The sequence below is a fragment of the Salarias fasciatus genome, chromosome 1, assembly GCF_902148845.1.
Source record: "Salarias fasciatus chromosome 1, fSalaFa1.1, whole genome shotgun sequence".
NCBI lineage: Eukaryota > Metazoa > Chordata > Actinopteri > Blenniiformes > Blenniidae > Salarias > Salarias fasciatus.
This window is the reverse complement of record NC_043745.1, coordinates 3,682,607-3,702,355: the sequence shown is the minus strand read 5'-3', so window position 1 is coordinate 3,702,355 and position 19,749 is coordinate 3,682,607. Positions and strand designations below refer to the sequence as shown.

The following is a 19,749-nucleotide window of genomic DNA, read 5'->3' as shown; positions in this document are numbered from 1 at the left end:
GCGATCTCTGTCAGGGTCAGAGACAAATGTGGTTGGGAAGATTGAGCAAATAGGAAAAATCTTTTTGCGCCATGTGCTTCGGGTTTTGCCTTTATGTTGATTTAAAATGATATTTACACAATTTCCCACCACAAAAGAACGACTGAATGTTCCTGTAATGATGTGAAATAGAGTTATAATAAAAACCAGCAGTATCACTTGCTGATACTCCGATATTCTGTGTTTTAGAGCTTGATTTCGTGGTTACACCGTTTGACATTTTCAGGCACGTGAAGCTTTTCTCTTTCTACCAAATTGTGTAAATGACATTCAAATCACACAAATCAACATCAACTGGAGGCTGGATGCAGCTGATGTTCTTAAATCCACAAACACATGACAGAAAATGGTACTTTCTTAAATCAAAAAAAGGAAAAAAGATGGTCGATGGAACAAGTCATATCTAAAAAGTGTAAATTTTAATATATTTAACTGATTTTATTTCCTGAACCTCCGCTGTACCTTCTGTTGATATAAGTTCAAAATCCCACTGAATCCACATCACAGTCATCAATCTCGTCGTAATTACTGTCGACAGGGTCCGACATGAGCTAAAATGCACCAGACATCTTAGTTCAGCAAAAATCCACCCTGAGTGGGTCAGACTGCTAAAACACAGCCATAATAACCTTTAAATATCAACTTGAAAGTCTCTCTTTGTCGCCATACAGAGTATAATGAAAAAAATGTCTGTATCACAAAACTGAATAATTACAACAGAAAACGGCTGCAATATCAACATAAAGCCCATTTTAATAAAATGTTCAGGTGTTAGATACAACAAAACTTCGTCTGGAACTGCTTCATTCTGCATGTTTTTCCTAAACTCCCCCTGACGGCACGGCTCTGAGGCTAATGCCAGTTAGCTCACTTCCACGGCAGCGTCTCCGACATCGCAGCTCGGCTTTCAGAGTCCCGGGTCAGAGAGTTCTGTCAGCATCTCTTGAGAAATCTGTAAAAATCATTTTCTTTGACATCAGCACAATTGACTACTATGAGGAGATTCCCCAATTTCTCAGTTATACTCAGGCCGATTATAAAGAGGGACGAGATTCTGGGATCTTAATGTGACACTTTCTGCACTATCTGTTACTTCCTGTCCACTCGTGAAACAAACCATGTCCCGACTGCTACGACGCTCTTCCTGGCTTAAAATCAGTACATTTTTAATCAACTTGCTCTGGTCAGAGAAAGCAGCTTTTAATGCACGTAAGAGATCTGAACCACTACAGCACACGGCAATCTACATTTACTGGCTGGTGGTTATTTATTTGTGCATCCATTCAAAATTTGAAGCTCTTGATAATTTATTTTTTTTTCCAATGAGGTGAATCTTTAACCTGTACTCCATCATCTGACCTGAAGCTCTCCCTCATCCACAACTGCCACACACACACACACACACACACACACACACACATATTCCTTTTCACCCTACAGACACACAATCACACAATCCACCTCGAATGGTGGCGCCACCTTCGAATCATGAATCTCATCATCCTCATAAGTGTCTGAAAAAAGGGGAAGTGCCATCACTAACCCGGCGCTGCCACCCCATCCCCCACCCCAACAAATAATCACCTCCTAGGAGGAAACCAGGAGGAGAAAGGGAGAGAGAGAGAGAGGAAAAGAGAGAGAGAGAGAGAGAAAAAAAAACAGCAATCTTGTCTTTCAAACGAAAAAAGGGGAAAATATTTTAAGGGGCAATGAATTTCGTGGAGCTGAATAGGATGTTGGTACATGTTTTACTAAAGGAAATATAATGGCAGACTATTATTAGATCACATTAATCACGAGTGTGCCAAAGGCAGTGACAGCCGTGCTGAAAAGGATTGAAAACGCTGGTAATGGATATAAATTACCCATTGTGTGATAAAAGGATTTTTTCTTCACTAAGAAGGTAAAAGGAATAAAACACTAAGAGAGCCACTAAACGCTGTGTGTACATATTTGCATGTGTACGACTGTGTGTGTGTTTGTGTGTGTGTGAGTGTCCTGCCGCCTCACGCGTGTGTGTGTGTGTGTGTGTGTGTGTGTGCGTGTGCGTAATATGTAATAATACGGGGTTATCAGCGCAGGATTAAAATTTTAAGGGAATCAGATAGTGACAGTGAGGCCTTGCATTAAAGGCGCCAGTGACAGAAAAGAGGGAAGGATTAAAAACAGATTAAATTGGTTTGTAGTAATGGAGATGAAAGGAAGGAGGAAGAAAGCAGGGGTGTGTGTGCGTGTGTGTGTGAGGAGAGTGTGTGCTTTGACAGAGGTCTGTAGGGCTTTTGGCACGGTGATAATGAGTCACATCTCCCATGCACTGTTATTTATCGCCGACTTGGCTCACAAACAAAAGATCAATAATTTTGAGCAAATCTAATGTTGTCCACAATGCTAATGTGCTCATCCATCACATCTGCCATCTTCACCGAGGAGATGGACTGATTCCCTGTTTATTTGGAGATCAAATGCAATCGTATCACATGTCTCTAATAAGAGAGGACCCCCTCCACCCACCAGCCGCCCCTCCACCCACGCGCCTGCACCAACATGCCCTGCGCCTCGGATCACGCCCATGCGTCTGCGTGTGTGTGTGTGTGTGTGTGGGTGGGTGGGTGAATATAGTCATACAGCCACGCGCGGAAAGGTGTCACGTATGTGTAAATGATAATATATGGGTGGAAAAGGGCAACGGGTTGCCACGCCATTTTTCCGCATCAATCTTCATTTCTCGCTCAGACCTTGCTTTTGAAATATGAAGAGTGTCAGCGGCCTGTCCCCCCAACAACACAGGAGGCGCGCGAACATCCGTCAAAGCACGGCGCCCGATGTTCAGCAGTTAGCCCCCGCAGCAAAGCGCGAGATGAGAAGACAGCAGATCCTTCACTGACAACTAGCCCTGGGTGAGACACTTTCCCAGCCACCTGAACTCAATCAGGCCCCGGCGGAGCCGGCGTTTGGGTATTTCATTTCATCTCCGTCCGCTTTACTCGCTCAAGGTGCGTTTGATTTATCTCTCCACGCCGAGCGCAAGAACACAAATCGCATTTTTTTGGGAATCCGGCGTCGTGTTCGTTACCCACGTTCCTCCTTCGGCTCAGTTCAGACCGGTCGACATGAACAAAACCGCCTTCGCCAACTGTTGGCCGGCTCTTTCAAATCATCTGGGACCTTCCTGCACTTTGGCTCGGCGCGCCAAGAAATGGCCCCGCCCCCACGGCAATATCCAGCGCGCCGACGCTCAAGTCGGTGGCAGGTGTATTACACTAAGCTCCTTCCCTTTCACCCTGGGTGAGGTGTGAGGAGCAAGACAATGACAGACAAAGGTCACCTGGCCCACAACGCCCCACCCGCCGAGGTGTTGACCTGCCAAACGCACCCCCGAGGCAGGAGGAGGACGGGGAGGAGGCAAGAAGACAGCCTGCGAGCTCCACGGACGCTCCAAGAAAGACGAGGAAGTGGAAAAGAAAAAGAGCAGCGGCGGCTGAAACAGTAAGAAAGGAAACAGAGCCGAGAGACAGAGAAGTTCAAATGACTAAACTGTTCAGTGTATTAATTCAGTTCAGATATACTGTGGGTATTTCAACTGGTTTTTAAAGGTTTAAAAGGAAAGTTTGGCCTGAATTAAAGTCACAACACCGAAACAGTCGGATGACTGATCAAACACAAAGATACTGCTCATTTCCCAGCTTCCTTGGAGCTTTCTTGTATCCGTCGGTCTTTTAAAGGAGCACTTGTATCGCTGCCTGTTTTCTGGAGGCGCCGACAAAGGAAGGCTGTGGATGCGGCAGGTCAAGACCTTGGCAGGTGAAATAATAAAGCCTTGACATAAGGCAGAGAGCAGGGAGGCACACCACGACCCGGTGCAACCCAAGGCACCTCCCAACTCCACCTAATTCTCTCTCTCCCTGGGTCCCTCTTCCCCACTGTTTACATACCCAGACACCTACAAGCATGGCAGACGTCCTGGATGTTCGGAGGGGCGACAGGGCACAGCTAAAGGTCAACAAGACTGCAAGACGCGCACAAGCTAGCAGCCCCGAAGCTGCTCCTTCTGCACATTTCCTTTATGTGACTGAACATGAGGCGTGTTGTTCTCTAACTCTGAGAGCGCCTGATATAAATACCCCACAAATGTATGCAGGGATCATCAACTAAACTGTTGTTTCCTTCCCTCCCGGTTTAATTGACATTTGCGTATTAGTAGTAGTAAAAATGCAAATATCCAGAGATAAATGCGGCGTGGATGACACAGCCGCGCTCACTCATCGCAGTGACAGAACATGAGTGACACTGGTTTGCACGAACAGCCGAAGTAACAGGTCAGAGCGTCTGATTCACCCCGAGCTGCGTGAGCTAGTGGTCGGTGACATGCGCTGGCGTGGATCTGTCAGCTGCGGCGTGCACGCCCACGCGCGCAGCCGTCAGCGCCGGGCCAAACTTTAGGTGTGTCTCGGGTAAATATGTCATTATTCGGAGGATCGGTGCGACGGCCGGCCCCCATATTGTTGTAATCATTATTATCACTGACAGTATCGCTATCATCATCAAGCCCGTCATCTGTAATCATCCAGCCAATCAGAGGCCATATTTCATGACAATGACTGCGTCCTGTGCGGCCGCGGACGGCGGGGAAGTGCTGCTGGGAGGCGGCTGCTTTTTTTGTAACATTGCTCAACTGGTAACAGATGCAAAATGAAATGTTTTCCCGGGAACAGATTCTTCTGGCATCCGCTGCCTGATGCCGACGGGTGTTAAGACGCCAATGTTTCGTTAGTTTAAATTGTTAAATCGTCTTTATAAGTGGTTAAAGTACTGTTAAATTACTTAAAATTAAGTGCTCAGTTTTTCAAAAAATAACGAAAAATCAGCTAAACTAAGCCTATAATGTGTTGCCTATGCTAGAAATATTTTTGTGCACAATAAAAAGCTTAAAAAGATTGTAGCGCTGTAGCATTAGCACTGTAGCTAGCTGGACAGTAGAAGAACAGCTACACAGTGTTTCTGAGTTACTTCTGTTCTATTTGCTTTCCAAAATAATGATGACGCCAAACCATTGAGCAACAACATTTTTATGTTGTGTCATGAAAACTGTTCTTTCATGATACCTCTTTACCTGAATTATCTTCAGTAAACTGCTAGTTATTTATATAATTGATGTTCAAACAGTACGTTAAACAGAGAATAAATTAAATATGAGGATTTTATCTATCCAAAACAAGAAAATCAAGTGAAATCTGTGGAGTATTACTAATAGCCACAAAGATGTTTTATATATTGGTCCTTTAATCTGAACACTACGATTCATAGGGTTTTTTAAATCCACATTCATGAAGTCAGCAGAGATGAGTGCTGCGATTTCACAGAGCTCTTCAGTATTTCTCATGCTTTTGCGGCGACGATATTTGACATTTGCTGATGCATCCAGTCTGACGCTCTTCACAAAAACCTCTTAAACGCTGCTTCAGGTTAACTGACACTGACACCGACACAGAACAACCCCGTTCGCGCTTTGAAAACCGGTCTGTGAAAGACTTTTATTTGCTTATCTTGCTAAATCTTCTCTGTCAGTGACACTTACAAGTCCCGGCGTGATGGACGGGTATCGGCAGTGACACCCACACACACACACACACACACACACACACACACACACACACACACACACACACACACACACACACACACACACCAGAGGAGAAAAGAGGTTGTGAGTGTTGTCTGGAATTGTTAAAGGTTTGTTTAGACATGACTCTTTTTTCTCTTTATCTTAAAAAGTATTGATCTGTTGTCAGCGTTGGGTGAGTGACAGCAGCCTTCAGTCTTCATCTTCTGTGCTTGACAGGTATAATCTCCTTCAGCCACTGTTGCTATCGGTGGCTTCCCATCTCTCACACACACACACTCACACACACACAGATCATACACGGAGACTGACACGGCTTCTGGTTCGCAGCACCTAACGCTCCACTCGAAGCCCGAATGCCGCCTGTGGGATTTCACCGCACTAAAGAGCGGTGTCAGAGATCTCGACTGCGCCTGACGTCTCCCTCAGCCACCGCTGTCATGTTCCCTCTGCCGCCGCTCACTTCCTCCCTCCCCCTCCCTCATTCTACCCCCCTCCTCTCTCTTCCAAGCCGCTCTTGACTGGAGCAGGAGACTTTCTCCCTGAGCGTTTTAAGTTGTCATTTTTTTAAACACACATATCAAAGCTGAGACTAAAAGAAGAGGGAGGAGGAGGAGGGGGGGAAGGCAGATGTTCCTCTTATGCCTTTCTACTCAAGTACGATGAAGCTGTGGGAAGGAGAGAGAGAGAGAGAGAGAGAGAGAGAGAGAGAGAGAGAGAGAGAGAGAGAGAGAAAAGACATTTGCAGAGATCTTTTTGCAATCCACATCCTTTCTCCTGACGACTGGCAATACATCATTTGTATTGATGCAATATTAAATTTCAATATCGCATGTCAAAAGGTACAAAATGATAGATCATAGCCTAACTAAATGAATTATTAAAGGCCTAAGCCTGCTATGCTATCGGCTTCTCTTACAATCAGTGTGTCAGAGGAGTGCAGTTGGTGAAACTGGCAGCATTTCAAAGCTTTGTCGTTCTTCTTTCTAGTCGCATCCCGGCTTTCTTAATCTAGCTTTCTGTCACTTATTAATGTTCCCAAGGAAGGAGAAACCACAGATCTTTCCCTCCCAATAAGCAGAGGCTTAACTCACGTCCTTTTATTTTCACCAGAAAAAAGAAATTTCTCTTAAAAAAAAAAAAATTTAATGAATAAAGTCGTAATTAAATGTTGAGGAGAGTCTGTTAGATAAAGAAATGTGCTCAGCGTTGCTGGATGTGTTGAGAGCCGAGGAGGAAGAGGAGGAGAAGGGTTGAGTCATCCCTGCACTGTGATTTATGTGCTCTTTATGTGCTCTGCGACCCTGTAAGTTTATCTCTATATTCCCCGTCTGATAGACTGACTCCTTGATTGTCTCTCTGCAGTGCCACAAAAAAACACACACACACACACACACACAGCTGACTGGACTCTGAGCTTGATTCTGATTTATAGCCCGGGTCAACGGGGGCAACTATGAAGGCGCGTCAACTTCAGGCTGACGGGAAAACGCGAGACGAGAAGAACCGAAGGACTGGAGGAAGCGAACGTCGCGTAAATAGTTTCTCTTTTGCATTTTCGTTTCAGGAAAGTTCACAAAGCAACGTCTGTTTACACAGAAATGGCAGAAACACTCAGAACGATGTCTTCAAACATCGTCGCATCCGCCATTCTTCACTCATAATCTGTCCTCGAACATTCTACGTCGCAGTGCATCACATCATTATCTATCCGAGTATCATCACTTTCAATACAACAAAGCACAACCTCTGACTGTTATTAGAGAGAGCGCTGGAAGGGATCAACACACACCTCGTTTAAGAGAGCAAAGAACCAACAACCTGCAGGACCCTGATAGAAAAACACACCCAAATGGCAAATTAAAAAAATAAACACCAAAAACAAACTAAAGTATATTCAGTAAATAAAACTGTCACTGCTGTATTTCAAGCTCGAGTTTAAGGGTAAAATCAGCCGAGAGCGAGAGCTTAATAAACCAATGTTTACTTTCTATAAATTAAAATCAGGCAGTGAAATGGAATCAGAAAGGGCAGCGGGCTCACTGCACATTTTCAAGTTGAACAATTCCAAGTGTGCGTTGTTTATACCATACTTACGTGACGTGTTGTGTGCATTTTAAATACAAGGCATGGCTTGCAGGCTGTTCCATATGCAAAATGAAAGTGTATTAAATGTGTATTTGTCTTCAGCCCCACAGACAGATGACGGTAAATAGCTCTTAATGGCATGCACATGCACTCACTCTTAAGTACTCTGTGCTTTGGAAAACACATGTAGAAACTTAAGAAAGAAAATGCAATTAACTTCAAAAGATCTATGAGGAAATAGGACTCTGGTCTCCTTTGAAAGGCAATTATTGGAGTCCTTTTATCAAAATCTCCGAATTAGACCAAGTGATACTGAACCAATTAAAACCTTTAAAAATGTAATGCTTTTCATAGATTTTTTTTTCTTAAAATGTCACTGTTCTGAGTGTGTGTGTGTGTGTGTGTGTGTGTGTGTGTGTGTGTGTGTGAGACCGACTGTTGTCACATTGATTTTGGGGGTTCTTAAGGTTGTTTACAGAGCAGCGTACGGTTCTGATTTCTTGTCTGCGTCTGGCCGTGCTGAGTGAGCGTTCGCGCAGATGCTGATCAACATGAGGGAAGGACCGGGGTTACAGAAATGTAAATGTCTCCTTTATGAAGCCATGATGGAATATTTAAAGAGAGAGGGAAGACTTTTTTGCGTTATGATGTTTAGTCTGCCATATGTAGCAGGGCCTGCTTCAGATTAACATACTGTTGGAGAAGAATGTGACAGAGAGAAGACAAATATGAACATGAAATAAATAAACAACAGAACGTATACTACATGTAAAGGCTCCAGCCCCTTATACGCTACAGTGGTTTCAAGTGAAAATGCAAAATCTTTGCTGCGTTTTGTGTGTCTGTTTCCATGAAAATGGTGCTCAGAGTCACTGAAAAAGCAACTGTTGCTCCGACATGATGACAGAAGAAGCTATCAAGCACATCAGAGTGTCACAGTAACATGTGAGTTTATCATAAAGACCAAAGAAAAGCATTATATACAGCACAGGACATATCTGATCATAAAGTCAAACTATGAAAGCCACGGGGGGCCAGCTGTGGAAACGTCTCCCATCATATTAAAGTCAAAAACAGCTGAGCTGATTGACAAAACCTTTTCAAATGCTTTAAAAAAAACACACCCAGTCAAGAACAATGCTTTCAATGAACATTAATCAATTAATATAACCTGTATTTTGGGGACTGTTTTGTGATCAAACAGACGTGAGATACTTTTAGATCTGCTTCCCCAATTTGTGTAAGCACAATAAAAGTTTTGCTTCCATTTTATATTGTGTTTTTGAAAGTGTTTCAACTCCATATTTTAACATCATTGTCTACAAATTTCTCATATTTCAACCACTAATGTGCCTGAAATGTTACAAGACATACTTGCCACTGCCTGATGATGTGAACTGAGCAAGGCGGCTAAAAAAAAGTCCAGTTTTGTTGCAGATTTTGTTAAATCTGACCATTTCTGAGATGTTCTTGCACCGTTTCGTTTTGGAGAGTTGTAAGTGCACAGACTTGGTTTGAAAGGTGAAAAGTACAGCTCTGACTTGACTTCCTGTTTCTGCTGTCTGTTCAGGTCCTACAGGGTAGTTTCTAGAAGTCATCCGCTGGTCTCTATGAATCTTGTCGAAATGAACAGAGAGAAGAAACAGCATTGCTTCTCTCTTGTTTTTTTGGTTGTTGTTTGGCTCCCATCACTGTTAATTCTCCTGCGCCTGTGCGATGTCCTCAATCCCTAACCCCCGTGAGGTTTTAATTGCAGGGTCCAGATTGCCAGGGCTGGCCGGGGCCTGGCGACCCCCATGAGAAGTCACAGCCTCCATTTAGCTTCCAGATCCTATGCAAACGAACACAGGGCCCCCGTGTTATCGTGCGAGCACTGCCTGGCAAAAATTCAATTTTCATCCCCCCCACTCCCCCCCTCCTCCTCCACCGCCCTCCACCCTCCACCCACCACCCTCTACCCCTTTTGTATCCGAGCCTGCTGTCTTGCCCTAACGATGCTCTGTCATCAACCCTCCACCGCCCCCACCACCTCCACCTCCCTTCCTCTCTCACACACATACACACACACACACACACGCACTCACGCACACACACCTTCGCTTGCCTTCTCCCCTTCAACAACAGAACACAGTGGAGTCGTTAGGACCCTCTCTTCATTACTTCAAAAAACCAATCATTAGACACCAGAGTATATACGTAATTAGAAAATCACTTCCTTTGCAATCCCGGCTAAGTAGTTTACATACTGTAATTACAGGGACAAAATCAATTTTTAATCATTTCACTGATTGGGCTCATCAGCTCAGTAGGAACATTGTATCCTGCTTGTTGTGCGAAAGCAACATCTGGGCTAAAACAATTACCCTTTTGTGTTGCGGAGCGGCTCTGAAAACGCCTTGCCGCCACTTCCCCACGCCGTGGACACTTTTTTTTTTCCTCCATCTCTTTCCGTCTCCAGACGCCTCTCTTTCTCTCTCTCTCATCATTCCCTTTCTTTTACTTCCCTCTCTCCTTCTCACTCTTTCCCTTTCACTCCCTGCCCTTGACTTGGACATGGAGGATCACATTTAAAGCTTTATAAATCAATACACTATAATAAGCTGCTCTTGACAGAGCCGGAGAGAAACGAGGAGGAGAAAGGAGGGGAAAAAAACAACATATTGCTTTTTTAACACCTCTTGTGTTTTTGTTTTTTCCCACCAGTGTTATTGTCATCAATGTTTTCTTCTATCATTTCATTTCTGCCTTTTGGAAAACCTGTTTTCAGCTATTTAACCTTATTACTGTGTTTGTGGGATGCATGTGGAGGAGGGAGGATGTGTGACGACGTTAAAAAGGAAGATTTCTCCGTCTTCCAGTTGGAGTGAGACATTAAATTCATAATCCAACTTCAGACCCTGTCTCCTATCCTGGTGTGTTTCACCCTTCACTTGCTAATAAAATGCTTTGTATTCTTGTCTGAGAGAGGCCCAATCGATCCACATTAGTCTGAACTCCCTCTCTCTCACTTTGAAAACTCAGGAAATCAGATTTCAGAGGGGGCGAGAGAAAAAAAAAATCGGTTAATGCATTGATCACCCGGGCTGTATGCAAATCACATTTGCCTTTATTTTTTTGCTGATCAATAGTATTAATTAACGGCTTGGTTTTAACAGCGCCCTGCAATCCCGTTAGACACCGCTGCCGACCTCAGAAATCATCTTTCCGCCGCCCGTCCCTCAGTAGCCATGGAAATGAACGGCGCGTGGCAACGGCCATAAATCAGGAAATCCAATTTGACCATGAGCTCCAGTAGTAACAGTAAAATACGAGTGCTAACACAGCACGCAGGTAGATCATCCTCCGCCGGGCATCAGATTGCTTATTTTTATGACAAAAAAAAAAAAAACACAAGAAAAGAAAGTTTACAACTAAATTCATGGATGTGTTGACGGGACTGGCCACGTGGAGAACGGCTCCATCTCCATAAACAGCTCCAAACCCCCCAGGAGCCTCTCAAAGCCTCAAAGGAAGATGAGCCACAATCTGTCATCAATATGGTATCATCAATTCAAACTTGAGGATTTAAACTCAGAACACAAAGTTCACACTGCAGGAGGGGCTGAGACAAAGTAGGCTTCAAACGCAACTCTCTTCCAGTTTCACTTTTATTTCAACACTCTGGTTTTTATGTATTCCCTCCAGATTTCTTACCCAACGTTGTGTAAAATGAAATAAACCTTAAATTTTCTCCTGTTTGCACTGAGGTCAAAAAACAAGACAGTGCCCGTTTAACCTTGTGTGGGAACATGGTGGAATTTAAAGTATTGTAAAAACAATATATGAAATGTGATCTTGATTCTTCCACAGCCACAGAACGCTGAAGGATTTGCAGGGTGTCAGAACACAGAACTGGATATTAACGATTTTAAAGGAGTGCAAATATTACAGCAATATTTACAGTTTGAGTTAATTACTGCCACTGAAAGTTCGCAACTTTGCCCTAAAAACCCAATGACTACTATTCAAGTGTCCGGCTGCTGATTCATTTTGTAGGAATTCACAACAAAGGAAGTGGATTTTTTCAACAGGATGTCATCAAGCTAACTGAAATTGCTAACTGACATGCAGCATGACTGCGCAAAGTTTCATTTGCCGTACAGTATGTTCAGGTAAAAACTTGTAGTTTGAGCTTAGCTTTCATAAATTCTTCTTCCTGTCTTGTTGGACTGATGACAGACTAAATATTTAAACAGCACGTGGTTGTACGACCTGGAAATGCAAGAACGGGTTTGGTGGTTTATTCACTAGCTTTATTAGTGTGTGTGCTAGCAGCTTAACTTTAATAGTTCTGACAGAACTACTTTTTTATAGCAACAAGCTAATACAGAGTGCGAACTTTTACATGCTGCATGATTATGCAAAGCTTCATTTTAAGCACATTTGTAGAAAACTTTTATTTCGGGTTTCATTAGGCTGCTAGTTGGTACAGTATTCAGTTGGAATAGTATTTATTGGATTGATCAACCTGTACTGGAAGAGACGGCTTCTTCCTCTCTGGCCAGAGTGAGGAAGGACTGAATACTGGAGCGACTCATGACACCAGCTAGTGGTGCAGTTTGGAAGTGCAAGACTGGATTCAGGGGTTTGCTTACTGACTTCAGTATGTTTGATGTGATTGTGTAGCGAAAAACTGGTTTTCCTCCTTCTGGATCGATTAAGAAAAAACAGACTACCTAACGGATCTTTAAGGAAACAGTTTATCGTACGACAGTTAAAGGTAATGATGTAGAAAGCTGTCTGGTATTATCTGGTAGAGGTGTGGCGATGCAAGTGTGTGTCTGTGTGTGTGTGTGTGTGAGTGTGTAGTTGCAATAAGACGAGGGGGGGCTCTATGCTAACCAGTGGAGCTGCTTCTGCCAGAGATGGTCGTGTGTGGGATTAATAATGGACGCTTTTTGAAATTATTATTATTCCCAAAATGCTCTTTTGTGATTTGCTTTGAAGGGCACGCATGTGTGTGTGTCTGCGGGTGGGTGGGGAGCAGTGGGGGGAGGAGGAGGAAGAGGAGGTGGTGGGGTGTTAAGTGAGGAAGAGGGGGTGGAGGCGGGGTGAGGGGTAGCTCGCTTGCTCATTTGGAGAGCTTTTCCAATTATACAATTAGTGAGGAATGTAGGCCAGCAGCCTCCGTGCTCCTCCTGCTCCCTCCGACCCCGGGTAGCAGGCGCCCTCACCTCGCTCCCACTGTTTATCTGTTTCCTTCTCACTTGTGGAGAAACCCACAAACGGAGACGGAGATAATGACGGGGCGAATGTGCGACCGGGGGTTGAACGGAGGCGCCGTCGGGCGAGCGTCCGCGAGGCGGTCCGAGAACTCCGGGAGCGAGACGCCGGTATTCTCCCCGATTCCAAACAGACACTTTTATTGTTCGGGTTGAAAGTTTTTCTGTTTGTCGTCATCTCCCTTAACTCCCGCCACACCCCGAACTCCCATCGCCATGGACGGATGCTAATCATAGCACGCTAGCCAGTTTGGGACTGTAGCCACGCACACACACACACACAACACCAACTACTGTTGATTCCTTTTTTCCTCCGAGATGAAGCGATATGATAAATGGATTTACGATGAAGAACAAATTGTTTTATAATTTGGCCCTTTTCTGATTGTCCCCTCGCTCTTGCCTGGCTGCTAGCGAGCGTCGCCGTACTGGGTTTAATATGAAGCAACAACAACAGCCAAGTGCCATCTGTTGGCATGCGGATTTTCTGTAATCTCTCTTTACTGATTACAACAATGACTACACAAACCTCTTAAATAATTATCCCACAATGTAAAAAAAGCTAAATAATTATAATCATTAACTCCCACCAAGTCTGCCACTCCTCCAGCAAATGAAGGCTGTCAGAGAGAGAGAGAGAAGAGATAAAAAGAGACAGGGAGAGAGGGAGAGAGCTTTTTTTCTGCTGTGATGCCAATCATGTCTTATTTATACCAGCGGGGTAGAGTACCACACAGCAGTGACAATCTTAACCCAACAACACTGAAGAGGGAACTCTGGGAAAATTGACCCTTCTCCACCCGTCTCCACCCACCACCCCTGCACCTTATGCTGCTCTCCTCCCGCTTCCTCCAAGAATAAAGAAGAGACGGACTCCGGATCGCTCCCGGGGAACTGACAGCCGTCTCTTCACAAATAGGCCCAACGACCATAAGACTACAACCGAATCAGACGGGCTGTAAACATCTTCTGTTTCAAGTGCGCGTGTCGAGTGTTTCATCATTAGTGCTCCGACGCCAAAAACATCCCGATCTGACTCTTTGCTTGGATTCCCGAGGAAAATCTTCAGAGAGAAACAAAGAAAACCTTGAAGGAAATGTAGGATGGTGGATTCTCACTGAGCAACGAAAGACAAGGAAACATCAGCACACTGATCCAACTCATTTAAACACTAACTGATGCATTTCAGGAAGGAAGAATAAATAAATAAACAAATGCCGTATTTCACATGAACAACATGGGACGGAAAGTCTGGAAATCAAGTATCACTTATGGCATTTTTCATTTGATATCCGTTTAGAATTTATGGAAAATCTTCTGCTCTCAATGTTCCGTACCACCATTCATTCACCTGATCGATGACTGCCTTTCATTTATTATTGTTAATCAGAAATACATCAAACGTAAGAAAGGATTTTCCATTAAAACGCTCACTCGCCTCATTAGTGTGTGAAAAAAACTACTAAGATCTTGTTTTGGTAAAAACTAACAAAAAACTAATTTTTGTCTAAAACAAAAAAAATTACAATTTCATAAAAAACACACACATTACATTTTCCAGCTAACTGACCATTTTTATTTATATTCTATCACCAGGGGTGAACAAAAGTGTCTATTTGCAAAACGTTGACTGTAAATCTATGTTTTATTGTGTATTTCCACACTAAGACCACGTCTGCATGACATTTTCGTCGCTGTCCAGGCGTGCGTTTACACGAGCGCCGTGCTCAGAGCCACTGAAAATCCAACTTTTCAAAACGGCTCCCAAGGTGGAACTTTTTGAAAATGCTCGGCCTTAAAAACGTAGCTTTTTATCGTGTCTTTTTGTTTGTGTGTGTGTGTGTGTAGTTTCATTACCAGAACAATTACTTCACGTTTCCGTGTCAACATTTTCCAAACTCTGCCGTGTAAACGTAAAACTTTTCTGAAACAAAAACACAAAAACCGCTGTTGTGTAACTGAGGCCTAAGTTGGTCCGACAAACACCTAAAGCTCAACCTGGAGCTGAAAATATGCACATATGTATGTAAAATCTATAACACACTTAATTTACTGCTGAAGCTGAGTGAAATATAAGTGAACAGTAATCTGATAAATAAGTATTAAAGTCTGGTTCCCCACATCACATGAAGAGATTAACATGCTGTGGAAGCTGGTTTTCATCTGTGTTCAGGTCTGTTTATGCATCTCTCTCTCCCTCTCCATATAAGTCATCTGTGTGTGTGTGCGTCTGCAAGTTTGTGTGTGAGCGCTTTGTGTGAGAAATGGTGTGAGAATACGTCAAGGGTAGCATGTGTTAGCTCTGCTTCCAATATGAGGGAAATCTGTGGCACATACCTCCGATCCGGCAGCAGCCAAAACGACATGACTCACCCATGCTATATTTGATTAATAAAACTGCAGCCGGCGAAACGCGTTCATCAACAACACACCAGCGCCGGTCCGGGGGAAGACGCCGCGCTCTCTAATTGGTAGCGGAGCATGAAATGTGATATCTGCAGCTAAATGCGGCTAAAATAAAACGTGAACACCTGACAGTCTGGATCGTCTTCTTCACTGTATCGCATGAATTTTTACAGCTTCAAGAAGGAAAAAAAAAAGTTTCCATTGATTAGCACTTCAGAAGCAATCAATTTCTACAAACTGGCCTGACCCTCTCTGCTTCTCAGGGTGGGATCTCTCAGGACGACGGTCTTTTACGAATTAAAAGAACAGAGACGTGAGAGCGGCTGAGTAATTATTGGGAGAAGGCGAGTGTAGACGAGACGAATGCCAGCTCCTTTTTCTGACGACTATAACCACGACGACGATGACGGCCGTGATGATTACAGTCGGCCAGGTAGGACGGCGCATCCCAGCCTCCCAAAGAAGACGTATCTGCGGACGGCAGCGGTCCGTCAGCGTGAGAGACGGGGTGTCTGCGCCCCCCCGGCTCGCACCTGCTCGCCACGCCACCTCTGCTCGCTAATTGTCTCCTTGAGCTGTGCAGAGAGGAATTGACAGCGTTGTGGCTTTTTGACGGACCGCACGTGTGTGTGTGTGTGTGTGTGTGTGTGTGTGTGTGTGTGTGTGTGTGTGTGTGTGTGTGTGTGTGTGTGTGTGTGTGTGTGTGTGTGTGTAATAGACTGGGAAACCAAACTTGTTCTGCGTTTTAAACTTTGTTCATACGTTAGCGGAAAGTGGCTAATCTGATTTGTAACTCCAAACACCACCAAAATCCTTCCCTGGTACTTGCTCCTGTATAAATACTCTCACATTACATTTAAATGTCTTATTAAAGCCGACTGTATAAATTCAAAGTTTTTATGATGCCATAAAATTTTCCACCAAAAGTTGTTCCCACAGTCGTGTAACTCATGCTAACAAACACGTAATGCTTCATTTTCCACAGCAGACATTTAAAACAGGTCCCGTTAGCGATACTTTAGCTTATTAAAGCGGAAATCTAATGAATCAGAAATGAAAATAGAACCTGTCTTATCGTTAGACATTGAACCGCGACTCGATTATCCTAGCTTAGCATTGACGTATGGCAGAAACAGTGAGACTAGCTTCAGCAAAACTCTAAATGTCTTTGAAACTGAGTCTTTTGTAAAGTTTTATCATAATTAAAGACTTTTTTCAGTTTTGACTGATGTGAACAGGTAGCTTATTAGCAACAGATAGCTAGCTCTCAAAGTGGTCAAATCCATTCAAGTCATGAAATTACATTTCAAATATTGAAATGACAATGTTCCAGATGAGTTGAATTGAAATGAAACATTGAAAAAGCCTATTTAACCTGTGTTATCCAGCTCTTTGAGAACAGCTTCTCCAGCTAATCAAATTTGTGCTAATTTGGCCTGCTGGCATATTTTTGGACTCTTGGGAACAGAGGAAAATGTTTCAAAATATATAAATAACAACACTGAAACAATGCAATGATTTCTAATGAACATGTTAAAGACTGAAGAAAGAATGTGGATTTACTTTATAAGTCAAGTTTCAATTTAGAAAAGTGATATTTGGAGCAGTTAAATCATGAAAAGAAGTAAAAATCATATAAACAGGATAAAAAGTTCTTTGGAATGTGGCAGTAAAAAAAGTATAGTGATAAGAACTGAATCTAGTTCAACGTATGTGATGAATTTAAAAAAACACTAAAACACTACAGTCGTTCTTTACAATGTAAAGATTTTGATTAATCTTCAAACCATTCAAGAAAGAATATGTTCAAGGTTTTGTTGGAAATGGACAGAAATGGTTTTGTGACGAGAAGTTTATTTGTGGTTAATTTTTCCGTCAGAAATTAAACTCGCGTTCAGCGGCGCCGGAGCGCTGACCCACCAGGAGCCGCTGCACTGAGGCAGGCGCCGCTGCAGAAAGTGTGTTTCTAATCGACTCCCCGCCTTCAGACGAAGACGTCGATGAAGACGAGGGTCCCTGACAGACACCTTTAATATCCTCCCCTCTCTGCCGTGATCAATCGGTGTGATCGTACCTCGAGTCGACTGCCGCCTCTCCAACGAGCGAACGCCGGGTGTCAGGAAGAGACGCCGACAGCCTCACAGGAGGTGGGACGACGGAAGCCTGTAAACAAAGCACACACACACACACACACACACCAGGAAATTCACAGTTATTTCAAATTTGAAGCTTGACAAGTTCGCAACAGAAGAGAAATACCTATTAAAATATTGTCTTCTGAGTTCCCCCCCTCGATCGCCCCCCCGCTCACTTCACACAGCTTTATTTTTCCCCCAGACTTCCTGTGAAAACGTCATTTACACATTTATGAATAATCCAACAAATATATGAACTGCAATAGCTCGTACATCAATCTTCTCCTCCATTTTCTTATTGTTGTTATGATCCCCAGTAATTTGACACAGTAATATCCAGTTAAATATGAGGGGCTGGCGCCGGCGACACGCCGAAGAGAGGGACACGTATGAGGAAAGCACCGGGCTACGTCAAGCTTAAAGCCTCACGTGAAGAGAGCAGCTGGCTCCCACTTTTTCATGTGGGTCATGATTTTTTTTTTTTTTTTTTTTTTAAATTATGGAGGATTCCCAACTCCGCCGAAAGTTTTCATGCTTGATTGAAGTGGAAAATGTAAGAAAAAAAAAAAAAAGTGAATCGTATAGCTTTGTTCTCCGTTGAAGAAGTTAATTTATCCATTTGGGCTCGGTTGACTAAACTGCTCCTGATTTACATTTCATTTTTTGTGACATTTCAAACGTTTGCTTAAATCTGCCGGAGTTTGCTTAGATGCTAATCTGCGAGATCTCGTTTTCTCCTCTCTCCCTCCCTCACTCTCTCTCTCTCTTTTTTTTTTTTTTTTTGTATATTTACCTTCAATCTGGGAGCTAAACGCCCGACGCTGTGTTGTCGCTGCACTTCAAAGATCACCTGTCAGTCAGAGTGTCACCAACACTGTCGTCTGCTCGGCGCCATCCGCTAACATGGAAGCGCTGCGGCGCGCTCCGAAGACCGGCAAGACCAATTCTCGGGCCGATTCCAAAAAGTGGAGAGGCAGCCAGGCATGGAGAAGCTGGCTCGGTCCTGAAACACGCAGCGTGTGCGCGTGCGCGTGTGTGTGTGTGTGTGTGTGTGTGTGTGTGTGTGTGGAGGGGGGGAAACACAGATGTGGAGGGTCTGCAGGAGGGCCACCCAGATTTACCCACCACTACTGTTTCAATGGAGCGTCAAGAGTAAAACTCACACTCTCTCTCTCACACACACACACACACACACACACACTCTCTCTCACACACACACACAAAGCCACGATGTTGCCTTAAGTCACAATCTAAATTGGCTCCCAGGGGCATACCGACTACCTTGTTCACCAAAGGCATTGTGTATGTTTTCTGAGTGCTTAGCATATGCTGCCGTAACCTGAGATCTCTCTCTCTCTCTCTCTCCTTCTCTCTCTCTCTTTCTTTTCTCTCTGTCTTCCCTCTCACACACACACACACACACAAATGTGGCTGGAAGTTGCAGTGTTTCCCTCTTCTTTTTCTTTTCTTTTTTTTTTTTATTTCCCATCAGGAGATTAATTAAATTCAAAATAGTTTGCGTCTACCTGTTAAAGCATGTTGCACCAGCCGCCCACCACGCGCACGCCGTCAGACTACAGACGGCGGCGGGGGTCTGGGGAGGGTGGAGGTGCAGGGGCTTGCTCCAGATCACAGTGTCGCGTCTGCTTTTGTGTTTTCGGTGCGACACCGTGATGCCGACACGCCGACGGAGGATGAGGCGCGGCGCGCAAAGCGTCCGTCGAAGCTGAAAATCCATCCCGCTCCTGCCCTAACATTACAAAAAAGTCCCGCGAATCAAACTTTATTGCGGTTTTAATGATGAAAATTGCTCATTTAAAAAGCAGATGCTTTGTTCGACCGGAGCGAAATACCACGATTGATTGAACCTGCTACATCTCTGACTTGATATAAAGCGCAGCGCCGACCGATGAAAATAGCTCACATTTTAAGACAGACTAACCTTTCCTGTGTTTACCTTATTAAAGAGTGTGTACCTTAACTGGTAGAGCAACACACACGAGTGGGAAGGGGGAAAACAATGTGTGTGGAGCTGGCAGTGTTTAAGCAGGCAAGCGGTAAAGTAATAGGCAAGAGCAGTGAAGTGTTGATTCTACAAAAGATGCAGGGGGGGGGAAAAATTGCACCTTAGTGCGCACACAATCACACCAAAATCTACACACACGCACGCACACACACACACCACACACACCCGCCCCTC

General features: G+C 44.0%; 1 protein-coding gene across 5 annotated transcripts in view; it reads right to left on the bottom strand.

Moving 5' to 3' along the window:
* znf536 (zinc finger protein 536) overlaps nt 1-19,749 on the bottom strand; it is a 230,425-nt gene that overhangs the window by 186,258 nt on the left and 24,418 nt on the right. For 4 of the 5 annotated variants that reach the window (XM_030090211.1, XM_030090202.1, XM_030090218.1 and 1 more), the window contains exon 2: nt 17,489-17,577. The gene's annotated coding sequence lies outside the window, so the exon portion shown is untranslated. Of the gene's footprint in view, nt 1-15,233; nt 15,241-17,488; nt 17,578-19,749 lie in introns of those variants that run through there. The other variant, XM_030090240.1, reaches the window with a different exon arrangement.